This window comes from Triticum dicoccoides, chromosome 6B (assembly GCF_002162155.2).
Source record: "Triticum dicoccoides isolate Atlit2015 ecotype Zavitan chromosome 6B, WEW_v2.0, whole genome shotgun sequence".
NCBI classification, from domain to species: domain Eukaryota; kingdom Viridiplantae; phylum Streptophyta; class Magnoliopsida; order Poales; family Poaceae; genus Triticum; species Triticum dicoccoides.
Genome location: NC_041391.1, coordinates 586,854,738 through 586,872,877, shown reverse-complemented (window position 1 = coordinate 586,872,877; position 18,140 = coordinate 586,854,738).

Here is an 18,140-nt window from a genome sequence, read left to right as displayed (position 1 = left end):
AGAGACCGACCAGCCGTCCGCTCCACCAACCGGCGCTGTCGACTATGTCGTCCAGCCGTCCGCTGCTCCAACCGGCACCACTGACTCCACCGTCCAGTCGGAACCCTCTGCTGCTCCAACCAGCGCCGCCGACTCCACCGTTCAGCCGGAACCCTCTGCTGCTCCTTAGGCTGTTGTCTTTATTTTTCTGCTTATCAGTCTCGACAAACTTTGGTTAAATTTGCACAATTCCACCCACGGGATGTATTTCAAACTCTATTGAATTATGGCCAATGGGCCTTTTGCTGTGTAAATATCCTTCATCGCAAATTATGCTTTTATTTGCCGAATTCTAACTTTTCTTGCTTTCTGCTCCTTGCTTTTTTCCTTTGCCGCCCTCCCTTGGCTACCCTATTTCCAGCCAAACAGCCGCTCTGCGGACTGCGGCTGGGTCGAGTACTTAGCTATTTACGGGAGGGCAAGTACTTAGCCGTTTGGAGTGTTGGCAAGGTAAGTAGAAGCCGGCCGGCTGGCTGCTCGGCAGCCGGACGGAGAGGCGGGATGCCGGCCCCGGCTATGTGCGTATTTTTTCTTAGCCATTTTTCGTGTGGGCACCGCTTTGCAACCCCTGTCCACCGTACAGTCGCTCTGGGAGCTGCGGCTTTTGACAGGAGATGTTTTTTGGTGCCGACACACTACTTGTCCGACTGCAGGGAATGGCACATAGCAGAAGGCGGCGAGCCTCCGGGCCGACTGGTCGAACCCGGTGCTAGGCAGAATAATAAAACAACACATTCATAGGCATAACACTTATCATATAGATAAAAGAGGGTAGTCCCCGAGCTCTTTTCGGGGGATCCGGAGTCTTCGTACTTAATACAAAAGGTAGCGTGATACATACTGCTTTAAACTGTAAAATCTTCGGAGGAGATTTGTGTTCCATGGCCTCTCCATTTCCTTGCCTGAGTCATCTCTTTGGCGTGCTCTGGGCTTCTGAGCGTCGATCAGATAGTAGGAACCATTGCCTAGCACCTTGCTGACGATAAAAGGGCATTCCCAAGGTGCCGAGAGCTTGTGTTGGCCGGCTCTTCGCTGTATCAGCCAAAGCACAAGGTCTCCCTCTTGGAAGGATCTTGGCTTGACCTTGCGATTGTGGTATCGGCACAGACTCTACTGGTAGATGGCGGACCGATTGAGTGCCAATAGCCGGCCCTCTTCCAGTAGATCGACACCGTCCTCTCGTGCTTCTTTGGACACCGCCTCGGTGTACATGGTGACTCGTGGGGAGTCAAATTCTATATCTGTCAGGATAACGGCTTCGGCGCCATAGACGAGGAAGAAGGGCGTGAAGCCGGTTGACTTGTTCGGAGTTGTGCGCAGGCTCCAGAGGACTGCGGGCAGCTCATCGAGCCAGCAGCCGGCCGAACGTTCTAGAGGCTCGACCAGTCGGGGCCTGATGCCGGACAAAATGAGGTCGTTTGCTTGCTCCACTTAGCCGTTTGACTGCGGCTGGGCAACAGATGCTAAGTCCAATCGGATGCCCTGCGTCGCACAGAAACGAGCCAAGGCTCCTTTGGCAAAGTTTGTGCCGTTGTCGGTGATGATGCTGTGTGGTATGGCGTACCGAGTGGTGATGTCGGCGATGAAAGTCATGGCAGTCGCCCCATTCATCTTCTTAATTGGATTTGCTTCTATCTACTTGGTGAACTTGTCCACAACGACAAGCAAATGAGTCATGTCGCCGCGAGCCGTCTTGAATGGCCCTACCATGTCTAGCCCCCATACGGCAAAGGGAAAGGCGATCGGGATTGTCTTGAGCGCATAAGCTGACAAGTGTGTCTTGGAGCAGAACTTCTGGCACCCTTTACACTTCTGGACCAACTCTTTGGCGTCTTCTAGAGCAGTCGGCCAGAAAAAACCATGGAGGAAAGCTTTAGCGACAAGTGATCTTGAAGCTGCGTGGTGACCACATTTGCCTTGGTGGATACACTTGAGGATTGCTTGGCCCTGGTCCGGCTCCACACAACGCTGGTACACATCAGTGACACTGCGCAGCACCAGTTCTTTGTTGATGATGGTGTATGCTGCTGCCCGTCGTTGCACCTGTCAGGCTAGGATCTCATCAGTCGGCAACTCTTTTTTCACCAGAAAGTTGAGGATGGGTTGAGCCCATGAAGGTGCTGCTATTTCTTCGACTGCCACGACTACAACTTGTATAAGGGCAGTTGGGCCGGGAGGCAGCGGGTTGGAGTTGGTTGCCGCCTGTTAAGTTTAAGAAGTCCCCGGGCCGACTGCTGCAGTCCTCGGGCCGGTGTCTGAAGTCCCCGGGCCGGGTGCGACTGCTGCAGTCCCCAGGGCGCCTGCCGAAGTCCCCACGCCGGCTTTTGGGGCCCTCAAGTCGGATCCGACTGCTTCAGGAGGGGCCGACACGAAGATGGAGCCTAATTCAGGCGACGGCTTGACAGATGGCTTAAGGAGGCATTATAGAGTGACGCCGGCTGCTATTGCTTGTCGGGTGGAGCCGATCCGTGCCAAGGCATCTGCTTGCTCGTTGTCATTTCTTGGCACATGGAGGAACTCGCACTCGTCAAAGTATCCGCTGAATTGCTACACGAGGAAGCGGTAGCTTGCCATGTTTGCATCCTTGGCATCCCAGTCGCCTGACGACTGCTGGACCACTAAGTCGGAGTCACCATAGCACAGGATCTGGCGAATGCCGAGTTCCTTGGCAAGCCAGAGCCCGTGTATGAGTGCTTCGTATTCAGCTACGTTGTTGGAGGTGGCAAAGTGGATTTGCAGCACATATCTGAGATTGTCGCCTTTAGGAGAGGTGAGGATGATGTCAGCTCCCAGACCGGTGCACATCTTTGAACCATCAAACTGCATCCGCCAATGGGTGGAGTCCGGCGCTGGCGGCAGGTACTAGGTCTCGGCCTAGTCGACGAGGAAGTCGGCCAGCGCTTGTGACTTGATGGCGGTGCGAGGCTGGTAGTAGATGGCGTAGGGGGGCAGATCTATGGCCCATTTGGCCACTCAACCTGAAGCATCTCGGCTTCCAATGATCTCAGCAAGCGGAGCGGTGCATACAACAATAATTGGGTGCTCTTGAAAGTAAGGCTTCAGCTTCTTGGCGGCAAAGTGCACACCATAGCACATCTTCTGATAGTGGGGGTAGTTCTGCTTGGAGGAAGACAACACTTCACTCAGGTAATACACCGGCCTCTAGACCGGCAAAGCTCTGCCCTCCTTGCGTTCCACCACTATGACTATGCTGACCACCCGACTGGTGGCGGCGATGTAGAGGAGCATGGGCTCTTTATCAGTCGGAGCCACCAGGATAGGCCGGGTGGTCAACATCTTCGTGAGCTAGAGAAAAGCTTCGTCTGCCTTGTCGTTCCACTCGAAAAAAGTGGTCTTCTTCATGAGATGGTACAGGGGAAGAGCCTTCTCGCCCAGCTGACTGATGAAACGGCTGATAGATGCCAGGAAGCCAGTGAACTTCTGCACATCCAGCAATCGGGTGGGCACCTCCATCTTCTTGATGGCCTTGATCTTCATAGGGTTGCACCCTATGCCGCGCTCTGAGACCAGAAAGCCAAGAAGCTGGCCGGCTGGTACTCCGGGTTGAGCTTGATTTGAAATCGGTGCAAGTTCTCAAATGTCTCCTTGAGGTCTTCCAGCAGCGTGCCACGCTTCTCCGTCTTCACCACCACATCTTCCACGTAAATGTGGGCGTTTCTACCGAGTTGCTTGAGGAGACACTTCTGCATGCAACGCTGAAACGCGGCACCAGCATTTCTCAAGCCGAATGTCATGGTCAGGTAGCAGAAGGCTCCAAATGGCGTGATGAAGGCGGTCTTCAGCATGTCGGCCAGGTTCAGCTTGATCTGATGGTACCCCGAGTATGCATCCAGAAAACTCAACAGCTCGCATCTGGCTGTGGAGTCTATCACTTGGTCAATTCTTGGCAAGGCCAAGGGATCTTTTGGGCAAGCTTTGTTGAGGCTGGTATAATTAATACACATGCGCCACTGCTTATTCTTCTTCAACACAAGAACTGGGTTGGCCAACCATTCTGGAAAGAATACTTCCATGATAAATCCGGCTGCTAGAAGTCGGGCTATTTCTTCTCCAACGACTCTTCTCTTTTGTTCTGACAGGCGGCGCAAGGGCTGCCTGACCGGCTTGGCGTCAGGTCGGACATGTAACTTGTGCTCGGTGAAATCCGTTGGAACACCTGGCATGTCTTTGGGAGACCATGCAAAGATGTCCCGATTCTCATGGAGGAAATCGACGAGCCCGCTTTCCTATTTACTGTCAAGGTTTGCACCTATGACAGCGTGCCTCTCTGGGTGCTCCGGTCCAAAGGTACTTCTTTGTTTCCTTCGCCGGCTTGAACGAGCACTCAACTTCCGACTCCTTGGGGGTGGGTGACATTTCTGGTCATCGCCACAACCCGGTCAAGGAGCCACTTTTCAGCTGTGATCACTAGGGACTCGGCCAGCCGGCTGCTGTCTGTAGCGCAGGCGGACGACTACTTGTAGTCTCCGACTACGGTCAGGATTCTCTTGGTAGTTGGCATCTTCATCTTGAGGTAAGCATAGTGGGGGACCGCCATGAACTTGGCCAGAGCAGGCCGGCCAAGTAGCGCATGGTAGGGGATCTCAAGGTCCACCACCTCAAACCAGACTGGCTCTTGGTGGAAGTGATTTTTGTCTCCGAAAAGAACATCAATCTGGGTATTGCCGATTGGTGAGCAGGAAAGGCCAGGAACTATGCCATGTAATACAGTCTGACTGGGGTGAAGCTGCTTCTGCTTGATTCCCAACTTCTCCATTGTGTCACGGTACAAGATATTCATGCTGCTGCTGCCATCTATTAGGACTCGGGAGAAACAAGCTGCCGCCTCTCTGTTGCGAAGGTGGCATCTAAGACCAGGGCATAAGAACCAGGGGAGGGCATCACCTCCGGGTGGTCAGCTCTGCTCCAACTGATGGGCTTCTCAGACCAGTGCATGAACTCTGGGGTATCTGATGCCACTCCATGTACTTCTTATTGCTGCTGCCGTCTGCTGCGCATGTCGTCAGCCACACTGGTGAACACGACGTAGGCTCCGTGCTCCTCTGGATACTCGTCTTGTATGGCGCCGACTGGCCTAACCGCCGGCTGCTGGGGCGGAGGAGGCGGCGGGCCGGCGGGAGGAGGAGGCAGGAGTCCATCTCCCTTGGCAATTCTGTGAGCCAATGGCACTTTTGAGTGGTGTGGTTGGACGGCTTCGCACCACTATGGAACTTGCATGGTACATCAAGGGTCTGCTCGTACGAGAAGGCGGGTAACCAATTGGGCTTGCCGCCCTTCTGACGCTTGGGCGGAGGCTTCCCTTCCAGCTGCTGGTCCTCAACTGTCGCCACTTGCACTACAAAAAAATACACTTCCGTGATGATACGTGTTTGTCACAATAGGTCGCGTTTTTTTCATGCATGTACATCCATGACAAATTTATGACAGAATCAAGATAGTCATACCTGTGCTGTCGTAGAAGTGTTCCATGACATTACCAAAATTATCATCACGGAAGTGTCCACTTCCATGAGGATAAATCGCGTGTCACAGACGTGCTTTCGTCAAGGGTGACCGACATGTGGCATCCACCGTAAGGAACGCCGTTAAGCTATTGGGTCAGATTTTGGATTCGATAACCCGTTAACAGCCACGACCAATGCCGATTTTCCACGTGTAAAATTCTCATTGGCTGACGGATCCACGTGTCAGCTCCGCGTTGGCACAGGTGTCACTCATCCAACGGTCAAGATGGGCCTATAATATGTTGACACGTGGACCGGCCCAAAAGTGGCCCGCAAAGTTTAAATGGGCCGGCCCAACCGAAGGCCCATAAGATTTAGCGGACCATAATGGCCCGACCCAGCTAAAGGCCCACAAAATTTAGCGGGCCATAATGGGCCGGTCCAGCTAAAGGCCCACAAGATTTTGCGGACCACAATGGGCTGGCCCAGCTAAAGGCCCACAAGATTCTTCAGACCATAATGGGTCGGCCCAGCTAAAGGCCCAACATTCTGTGTCAAATCGGCCCGTCAACGGCCTGGTTTAAACTTGTCATCAATGCGGCCCATGTTCACTTCTGGCCCGCTAACAGTCAGCTAAGTAATTGGGCCGAATTACGGCCTGGTGTATTTCCGGCCAATTAAAGGTACGGCTTCATTCGGGCCCATTTACAGGCCATCAAAACTTTCCGCCCATAAACGACCGTGAAGGATTTGGGTCATATTCTGCCATGTCTGTCATTCGGCCTGTTAGAGGCCCACTATAGATTTGGGCCACTTTCGGCCTGTTGTCATTTTCGGCCTGTTAACGCCGGACGTAAACCATGGGCCATATGTGGCGAAATGTCATATCGGGCCCATTAACGGCCCATATAAAAATGACGATAATTTAGCCCGACCGAAGTTCCAGCCTGTTAAAGGCCCGTGTATTAGGTCGGCGAATTTACGGTCCGTCCGAATTTCGGCCTGTCAAATATCTGCATCGTAAATGGGCCACCATTTCGGCCTGCTAAGTCCAATGGGTTATTTGGCACAATCAGGGCCGAATCTCACTTTCGGTCTATTAAAGGCCCATGTTTTTTATGGGCTCGAGATATTTACACCTGTAAACGGCCAATTTTTACTGACGGCCCAAATTATGTTTAGGCCTGTTAAAGGCCCACTATGGGCACATGCCTACCAGAAAAAATTGAAAGCTTATGCTAATTTAAACCCAGATATTTTTAGTGGGCTACATGCCAATTTCGGCCCATAATCATTTTTAGCCCAATTGGAATGGGCCCGACGAATGTTGGCATGTTGGTCTCCTAGCGAAGCTTTCGGCCGAATACATTACTAAGATAAACCTACACTATACAAAAATAGCGTCGTAATTACTGTAGCCTGTGGCAGCATCATAAATGTTGTAGCACAACCAAATAAATTCCAATCATACAACAAAACGCCTATTGGCATAAAGTTTACAGTCCTTCCAGATAAAAGCACCATCAGATGTATAGAAGCACAAATCATTTGACCTGAGTGCTAATGTTTCAGGCTGTAGAATATGATGGAGCAGCACGATCTCCACCTTTTTTCCGCCATTGCTCTTCAACAACGAAGCGAATGTCTGATAGTCTGGATTCAAAACCATTCATATCTTGACAAGATTTCTCAACCACTATTCTTGTTTCCGAAACAACGTCCATTAGGGATTAGACTTGTGTTTGGAGCACAGATATATCACTCTGTCTAGCAGGAATATTTTGTTCAGTAGGCAATTTGGAAGAGGTTACCTTGACAACCAACCCAGAATTACACAGGAAGGTGCTTTTTGCACTATTACTGGACAGATACTGACACACTGCAGCAAGAGCTGACATTGTGCCTGTAGTAGCCTCGTCACCTTTGGGTGGTTGTGGCTGTTCAATCATTTGTTCCATAGCTTCCTGAAAGTTTGAACTTGTAAATTAGTGTACCAGATAAGTTACTAATGAGACAAAAACAAACAAAGTAGGTTAAACGTTTGTACATAACTTATTTTGGTGAACTACTCTAATACATTAGCATGTATTGTCGTGCCAACTACATAATAAAATCACTTCGGAACATATGTCCATGTAGCATGCCTACTGTATTGTCTATTTCGTCACATTCATTGACATCTAAGGATAAAGAGACATGGTTTAAAGTAGGATGAACATAGTATGACATCATTCATATCATGGGCAAACAGATATAAAACAAACAGGCTATTTTATCATTGTGTGCGCACATGAACATAACAACTAGATTACAGATCAAGACCAAAAGAATATCCTTCATCTCTTTTAAACCATGTAAGGTGAAATGATACGTTAAGAAAACTATGTATAAAAGTGAACAGAGTAACTCACATTGGGTGCAAACCAAGTAGTTAAATGAACACATCACAGTATCAATCAGTTCAAGGCAGGAGGAGTATGTTCTTACAACAGCGACTTGAGCTGGCGTGCTCATGCCCTTCATCTTGCTGGTGTGGCAATCCTTGAAGATTTGCACTGCATTCGGTTTAGGTTCTTTTTGGTCTGCACGGGCTTTCCTCTGTATTTGGAACAAGTCAATATAGATACGATAATATGGCACAAAAAAGAAGGAAGAAGCAGCTATTTACAAGAGCCTTGCAGTTGCAATATAGCTACGAGATCTTGTTGTCTGTTGGAATTTCACTTTAGAACGGTTGGTTTTGTTCTTCAAACAGTTAGCCTAGAAGAAGATACACTTGTAAGGCACATACATAAATACAAGTTTAATATGTGGTCTGATCAAATACATATAGCCAACCTGATACTTTGGATTAGACCAGTGTTTAACAAGGGCTGTCCAGTCTTCATCTACAATATATTCCACAGGAGATGTTTGGGCGATTTCATTGTTAGCCTTGCCTTCAAAGTGAGATTTTCTAAGGTGGTACCGATACTGTCGTAGAGATGACTGGAAAACATGAGTGCATGCTTTTTTAGTTGCATCATCTTTCGGATCAAACTTGAACCTCATCTGTTGAAAAAAGAATGTGAGTGTTATTAGGAGGAAGCTAGAAAGTATGGGACAGAGCAAGACAATATTACTAATTGCGATGAATAACATTACTTATGGATAAATGGTCAAGGAAGGTGTTAAACTGGGTATTGTCTTTCTCATTCCTGTACTGGATCCATGTTGGGAGGATACGCGCATGACACCTAACAGCAACGGCTGCCTCTGATACTAACTTGGCTGACTCGGTAGCATTATGTGGCCTTTTTAAACCTGCCTCAAAATGGATCTCCATTCTTCCTCCTATAGATTTTGTTAATCTGTCAAGCATTATCCCTGATGTTTGTTTCCGCTTGCGCCGTGGTGCTAGTTTAACAATGAATATGGAAAGTGTTAGTGTACATCAAACTGTGAGAGTACATATAAAGGAGCATGCAACTGCAACTTGACTCGGTCAGGTACCGTCTTCGTGTTGATGCTCATGAGGTTCATCTGATCTTGCCAAGTCCTGTTGTGTCAGCAGTGCTTAGGAAGTATTGTTAGGTGTGAAGGCAGCTTGGGAACTGGCCAGTTCCGGAGCAAACAAACGAGTAACTGGTTGAGATGCTGGTACAGTTGAAGCGGATGCTGCAGCTAGTGGAGCAGGTGATACTGTGTTTGTAGATTTAGCCGGTGGACTTGGACCTTCTACTGCACTATAAGTACTAGCAGAATCTCGACGGCAGAACCTTTTCCGTTTCACCCGACGAGTAATAGCACTCCCTACTATATTATTTTCCTTGCTCTTTTTGACTTTGCCATTTCAAGTTGTACCCACAACACAAAAGAATAAAATCACTCTTCAGAACTCATTGATGCATGATACAGACAAGCAATACTTTGATGTAAGACAACCGTATGAGGATGGAATATGTAAGAAAAATAGGACGACATGACATATTCACAGCTACGATGTGCAAACTAAGCAGAAGGATTTTCAAGAAAATAGAAGTAATGCAAGCTAGACACCATATGAAAGATGCAACCAATATTACTCTGCCAAGTTAGAAGTGTCTTGTCATAAGTGGCAATTCGAAAATTAGAAGCAGTACAACATAGAAATCAATGCAAGATGCAACCACTATCAAACCGCCATGTTAAAAGCGTCCAATCATGAGTTACTGATGCGGGATACACAACAATAGTACTTTGATGTAAGAACATGGTATGATAGATAGATGCAGTGTATTCTAGACACAGAAAGCCATGTCATATGCACGTGTATAACGTATAAACTCAGCAGGTGCAATTTAATCAAAATAGAAGAAATACAGGCTAGACAACATATGCAACATGAAACCAATTATCACACTATCAACTTAGAGCAAGCACGTACGATGGTGGAGTGCGGGAGATGAACTTATCATGTAGACTTGGGACTTCAACTTCATTAGCAGTAGCAGTGGAAAATCTAGAGAGTCTCTGTTTGCGTCGGCGCGAAGTACCACCAACATCTCCTAACTTATTCTTTTCCTTCCTATTTTCTGATATTGCCTTATGAAGTCAAAACCTCAAGAAGATGAATAAAATTAGCTCTGCATAACTGGTTGATGCATGATACAGACGAACACTACATTGACGTAAGGCAAGCGCAGGATAGGAGGATGGAATATATACAAAAAAGGACAGCATTTCATATTCACACGTACAATAGGAGGATGGAATATGTATGAAAAAACAGTAAGCGGAAGGCATTTCAACAAAATTAGAAGTAATGAAAGCTAGGCACCATATGAACATGCAACCAATATCACTCTATCAGGTAAAAAGTGTCTCATCGTAAGTGCCATTTCAAGAAATTAGAAGCAATACAAGCTAGAAGACAATGCAAGATGCAACCTACATCACAGTCCCAAGTTAAATGTGTCTTATGGGTAAGTGATCATTGCAGGTATAAGTTGTAAGCTACGCAGATGCAATTCTACATAATCATAAGCAATACAAACTAGACATCATACGGAAAACGCAACCACGTATAACAGTTCCAAGTAAGAGCAAGCACCTGTGATGGTGGAGTAGGGAAGATGTGCTCATCATGTACACACATGTTCTAGAAACAGGAACACGTGTCATATTCACAGGCATTATGTGTCAAGTAAGCGGATGCAATTCAAGTTAGAAGCAATACAAGCTAGACATCATACGCAACATGCAACCACATATAATAGTCTCAAGTTAGAGCAAGCACTTGTGATGGTGGAGTAGGGGATATGTTCTCATCATCTACACAGCTACGTTGACTGTCCAGCCTTGTGTTGTCTTGTTGGGAGGATGGCGGAGTAGAATCTTTAGAGACCCCCTGCTTGAGTTGCTCCGAAGGACCACCATCATCCACTCCCAGACTAATTTCCTTTAGCTGTAATGATTTTGCATTATGAAGTCAAACCGATAAGAAAAAGGAATAAAATTCGCTCTTCAGAACTCATTCATGCATGATACTGACGAACACTACTCGGATGAAAGGCAAACACATGATGCGAGGATGGAATATGTATGAAAAACAGGATGGTGTGACATATTCACACCTATGATGTGGTAACTAAGCAGAAGGCATTTCGACAAATTAGAAGCACTGCAAGCTAGACACCATATGAAAGATGCAACCAATATCACTCTGCCAAGTTCAGACTGTATGGTGTTTCAACAAATTAGAAGCAGTATATGCTAGAAATCATATGCAAGACACAACCAATATCACAGTGGCGACTTAAAGGTGCCTTATCATAAGTGACTGATGCGGGATATGCAAGAATAGTAGTCTGATGTAGAAACAGGAACACATGTCATATTCACAGGCATTATGTGTAAAGTAAGCAGATGCAATTCAACAAATTTAGAAGCAATACAAGCTAGACATCATACGCAACATGCAACCACATATAATAGTGCCAAGTTAGAGCAAGCACCTGTGATGGTGGAGTAGGGGAGATGTGCTCATCATCTACATAGCTACGTTGACAGTCTAGCCTTGCGTTGTCTTGCGAATCTTGTTGGGAAGATGGCGGAGTAGAATCTGTAGAGAACCTCCGTTCTAGTTGCTCGGAAGGACCACCATCATCCAATGCCTTGCCAATTTCCTTTAGATTTATTGAGTTTGCATTGTGAGGTCATACCGACAAGAAAAAGGAATATCATTCACTCTTCAGAACTCATTCATGCATGATACTGACGAATACTACTCTGATGAAAGGAAAATTCATGATACGAGGATGGAATATGTACGAAAAAATGGACGGCTTGAAATATTCACACCTATGATGTGGTAACTAAGCAGAAGGCACTTTAACAAATTAGAAACACTGCAAGACACCATATGGAAGGTGCAATCAATATCACTCTGCCAAGTTAAAACTGTCTCGTCATAGGTGGCGTTCATCAAACTAGAAGCAATACATGCTAGAAATCATATTCAAGACCCAAACCAATATCACACTGCCAACTTAAAGGTGTCCCATCATAAGTGACTGATGCAGGATACACAAGAAGAGTAGTTTCATGTAAGAACATGGTGTGATGGACAGATATAGTATGTACCAAAAACAGGAAAGTGTGTCATATTCACATGTATCATGTGTAAGCTAAGCAGATGCAGTTTACACTAACTAGGAGCAATACGAGCTAGACACCATATGCAACATGCAACCAGATATCACACTGCCAAGTTAGAGCAAGCACCTTGGATGGTGGAGTAGGGGAGCGGAGACTTGGACCATGTAATTCACTATCAGTACAAGGAGAATCGGTTCTGATGCTCCGTTTACGTTGCTGCAGAGGACCACCATCATCGCCTTCCTTACTCTTTTCCTTCCTCATTCTTGATTTTGCCTTGTCAAGTCAAACCCACAAGAAAAAGGAATAAAATTTGCTCTTTAGAACTTATTGATGCATGATACTGACAAACACTACTTTCATGTAAGGCAGCCGCATGATAGTAGGATGGAATATGTATGAAAAACAGGGCAGCGTGACATATTGACATGTATGATGTATAAAGTGTAAACTAAGCACAAGGTGCTTGAACTTGTTAGAATCAATGCAAGCTAGAAACCATATGAAAGATGAAACCAATATCAGTCTGCCAAATTAAAAGGGTGCCCTAACAAATGTATTTGACCAAATTAGAAGCAATACATGGCAACAGGCTAGAAATAATATGCAATATGCAACGAATAAAGGTGACTCATCGTAATTGATTGATGCAGGATACAGAAGAGAGGTAGTTTCATGTAAGAACAAGGTTAAAACATAGATGTAGTGTGTACCAAAAATAGGAAGGCATGGCATATTCACAGGTATAGTGTGTAAACTAAGCAGATGCAATTTACCCTAATTATAAGCATTACAAGCTAGACACCGTATGCAACATGCAACCACATATCACACTGCGAAGTTGGAGCAAGCACCTGTGCTGGTGGTGTAGGGGAAATGTTGTCTTCAGGTACAGAGCAACGTTCAATATCTTCATTTAGGCTTGCTGTTTCTTGAGAATCATGTGGAGAGGATGAAATTGCATTCTTTATAAGAGTATTATGTCTCATATTAACCCACGCGCGTGACTGTCTCATCATAAGCGATAGACGCAGGATACACAAGAACAGTAGTTTGATGTAAGAACATGGTGTGATAGGCAGATGTAGTATGTACCAAAAACGGGAAGGCGTGTCATATTCACATGTATAATGTGTAAGCTAAGGAGATGCAATTTAACAAATTAGGAGCATTGATGAGGGATACACAAGAAAAGTAGTTTGATGTAAGAACATGGTTAATAGAAAGACGTAGTATGTACCAAAAACAGGTAGGCATGTCATATTCACAGGTATAATGTGTTAACTAAGCAGATGCAATTTACCCTAATTAGAAGCATTACAAGGTAGACACCATATGTAACATGCAACCACATATCACACTGCCAAGTAAGAGCAAGCACCTGCGATGGTGGTGTGGGGGAATTGCGGTGATCAACTAGAGAGCTACGTTGACTATCTTCATTTAGCCTTGCTGTTTCTTGAGAATCATGTGGGGAGGATGACACTACACTCTTTAAACGAGTAGGGCGTCTCATAGTAACCCACCCGGGTGACTGTCTCATCATAAGTGATTGACGAGGGATACAAAAGAGCATTAGTTTGATGTACGAACATGCTTAATAGACATATGTAGTATGTATCAAAAACAGGAAGGCATGTCATTATCAAAGGTATAATGTGTAAAGTAAGCAGATGCAATTTAACCAAATTGGAAGCAATACAAGCTAGACACCATATGCAACATGCAACCATATTTTACAGCGCGAAGTTAAAGCAAGCACCTGGGATGGTTGTGTGTGGCAATTGAGATCATCAACTGCAGAGCTACATTTACTGTCTCCAACTACTGACACTGCACCCATTAGAGCGCTGAAACGCTTAGTGCTTATCTTCGAATTACACTGGAGCGACTTCTGTCTTTTATTTTATGCATTCATCAACACTGCGTCAGAATCTGAAATACCCATGCATAAAAAAAAACAATAGTGTGAGTATGGGTGAAGTGTGTGCACAATTAGTACAGTGTAAACGTAGCAGATAGCAGGTCGGTGAGAAATAAATGACGGGAGACATATGATAGCTCTATAACATGCATGGAACACTCAATTACTACAGGATTCTATGAAAATAACAGTCGACTGAAAACAAATAGGCCAGTCCATTTTTTCAGCACCGTCCGATGTACAAAGAATGGGCGGATCGCCTTCATCTACCTCCAGCCAGTCAGTGTTGACGATCTTCCTCGAAATGCCAGCGACCACCGGCCTAGTATTACTCCCCTGCCTGCGCCCTCCCCTCGACCTCACCGCACCGCCGTGCTTGGCACCGCCCCCCTGGCCATCCATTCAAGCCCCGCCGACCTTTAGATCGGGCGCAAGCAGCTCCTATGCCCCACACCCATATGATAGACACCGATGCACCGCTTCCCTAGGGAACAGGCGGACTAGGTGCTCCGCGCGCCTAAGCGGGTGCTGCTGCTTTTAATTGTGGTTCGAGTGATCCTGAATTGAAATCCAGGCGGGCTACTGACCTCTAGCAAAGGTGAAATAGTAAAAGGGAGGAAACCTTGTGCATTTAGTATCACAAAGAAGATGCAGTAAGAAGCGCTCAACTAGTTTCTTTCATGGGATGAATATGGTGTGAGCGGAGACGTAAGATTTGCACGAATAAGGGAAGATGAGTACCTCTTTCAGCTAGCAGTGTTGTGTCCTCCTTCTGTTTTTCCGATGATCTTGTTGTTCGCCGGAAACCAGAAGTTGTGGAGGACGGTGCAGCCTTGGATGAACCCATGGCCAAGTTGTTGAGTGTGGTGCGGCGGCCGTCTGTCGGTGGTGGGGAAGCAGATCCGAGGCGGCAAACGACGGTGTAGCGGGAACAGCTCCGGTGCGGTGGACGGTTGCGATAGTGGAGCCGCAGCAGTGAGGCGCAGGACGGCGTGGTACGGCGCACATCGGCGTCGGCGTCATGGAGGCAGCTCTGCCTCGGCTTTAGCTGCTAAGTCCTTGAGGGCGTTGCGGTTGCGGTTGTGTTGGACGACGACGTCGGGGTGCCGGCTCCGGCGTGATGGAGGAGGGCGGCGGTGGATTGGCCACTATGGGGTGGAGGGCAGAGGAGGCTGGGGTTTCGCGTCTGGTGGAGAGGGCATTTTCGCACCCACGGAGTATGAATGGGGAAACGGAGGGAGGAGGGAAACTAAGGGGGAACAATGTTTCGGTTTGAGACGCGCTTGTTTGAAATTTGGGGAAAGTTACAAACTTTGCCCCCATCTAAAATTTCGGACATATTGCGGGTTGGGGGTAGGACAGTCATGTCAGGTGTCCCAAATGTGGGCGGGATAGATTTCAGCCGAGCCCATGGGTTTTTAGGCACCCATAGCGTATGAATGCTTCTTGGAGGCGGTTGAGACTAGCGTCTTGGTGAAGTTACAAACCTACCCCGGTTTAGACCTTTGGACATCGAGCCGATAGGCTACACAGGCCAAAGTCAAGATAGTAATTTCCTAAATCTTTACTCTTGGGAGCAGAAGCATTAACGTTTTTGGTTCTCTTGAATTGAACTTTCAGGATTTGTCAAACTTCACAAATCTTTACTCTTGAAAATCCTAAAGCTATGATTATTTTGGAATGGAGGGGGTACATTTTAATATACATTGTACACGAGTATATATTAAAAAATATGCAACTTACCTCAGTTCATGCATGGTTCCAAGTATAATCTCCTTGGTTGCAAAAAAAAGTTAGATATGCGTATGAATATATATAGCATGTTCAAACTCACAACAAAGATTGATGCCCCCTTTTACATCTGATTTACAAATGCCATTATCTCGGGTTCAAATAGATGAATGCACTTCCTATGAATTCAAATCTTCAAAACCCCCTTTATATTGAATTCGACATGTATTTTATTTCGTAGCTAGCAATTTGGAATGTATCCATGCAAGTGACAAATGTATAAAGTGCTTCACACTAACAACATGGAGTGCACTAATTAATGTTTATATATGAATTGCAAAAGCATCCATTGCCTGTATTTCAAACCGCTCTCACTCTATGGATCGATAATATGAAATAAACACATGCACATGCTAGAATTCAATAGAGTATGGGTGTCTGATAGACCGATTTTCGTCCATACGTAAATTTGCAAAATTCATGATCTCATCCAAACATAAAATGTCATTTATATTTTAATTTAATGCGTAGAACCGCCTTTTACACGTAGATGCACTATGCCTCACCCCGTTCTCACAAACGCGTTATATATCTCTCTATGTAATGCATAAGTGCACACACTTTATATGCATCGGCATTTCTCTTTCACACATGCTCACAATCTCTCTCAGGGTGTCGGGGTGTCTCACGCACATGCTCTCTCTGTTTCTCTCTCTCTCTTTCTGACTACTATGTACCACTCTTTTCACTAATCTCAGTTGGAAAACACTATTTCACTCACATGCATATATACACATGCACGGTCTCTACTAGCCCTCTATACGCACATATATGTGCCTACGTGTCTCCCGCACGCACATTATCTTTAGGCCTCTCTCGCACACATTGCCCCCCCCCCGACACACCTCTCTAATAGTAGTTGGCAGATATGATTTCATCATATCATTCGGTAGGATATCCCTGGCTGTTAGGCTGGATGGTAATACGAGGCAAAGTTTTACCCTATTTCAAATTGAACCCTTGCAGTTGAAGAAAGAGCCTACTCCTGGTATTGTATATTAGTGATAGGGGTGTGTACAAAGTACACGTGAATACCAGGCATTGTGCATGTGTGTATACTATCGACAAACTAGCCCCCAAGCTTGTATAACATACTAAGGGCCTAGGGTTACAAATCATATATAGTCGGCTTATCACCAGTGGGGATAGAGTCCTCAGCGACTCTGGTAGCTTCGTGTTGTACGCCGAGTCCTCCACATGGGTCTCCGTATAACACGTCTCGGTCCAACCTATATGTGGCGCAGGAAGGAACCGACCCATGAGTCTTCATGTTGACCCACCACAACTAGAAATGATGTGCCCACCACACTACACACGCAATCGGCCACTAAGAAAATAAGCATATACAATAGTACAATGGTATCTAGCTCACGATACGTCTCCATATTTTGTTGATGACACTGACGGACTTTGCATTTGATGCGTGCTCTGTATTTTGTTGACGACACTTACGGTCATTGTATTTGAAGCGAAAGCACGATATGGTCACTGGACTTCAGAATAAGCTCATCACGGTCACCACATACATTTTGTCGTGCTAACCAACATGTGGTTGGATGGTTAGAGGACAGTGGTTTCTCGAGCCCACCAAGGTTAAAGTCCCGGTGCTTGCATTTATCTTGTGTTAATTTCAGTATTTTCCGGGGATGTACGTTCAATACGAGGAGACGTTCCACTCGACTACGAAGCACCTATGGTGACTTCGTAAAATCTCAAGATCATATATGCTGGCCCACTCTCTCGAAGGTGCTCATAGGGGTAGGGTTCGCGTGTGTGCACTTATAGCGGTGAGTGCTTGCGCGTATATATGAGCCCTTGCATCTGTACCATGTTAAACAAATACATGTCATGATTATACTGTCACTGGCTCACCCCTACAACTCTGTATTTTGTTGATGACACAATCAATTGACCAGTCAAATGGCACAACTAGTGTTGCACCATCGGGGCACGTAATCGTGGGGCCCACCTGTCAGCCCGTATATGAAAGAAAGAAATGGTAGTTTGAGTCTGTACTGTGTTAATAAAATAGGAGTACATTTTACGGTGATCATACTGTCACTGGCTCACCATACAACTCCGTAATTTGTTGATAACACGGTCAATTGACCAGTCAAACGGTCCACATTCAACAGCGCACATTACCATAGGGCCCACCCGTCAGCGCGTATATGAAGGACATAAATGGTAATAAACTAGTGGTCGGTGGGTATTCGAAGTCGTGAGACCTCTGGTTGGCAGTCACCGGCGGTTGGGGGGCGTTCATTAGGCGGTGGGGTGGGGATCCCCGGAGAAAAAGCTCG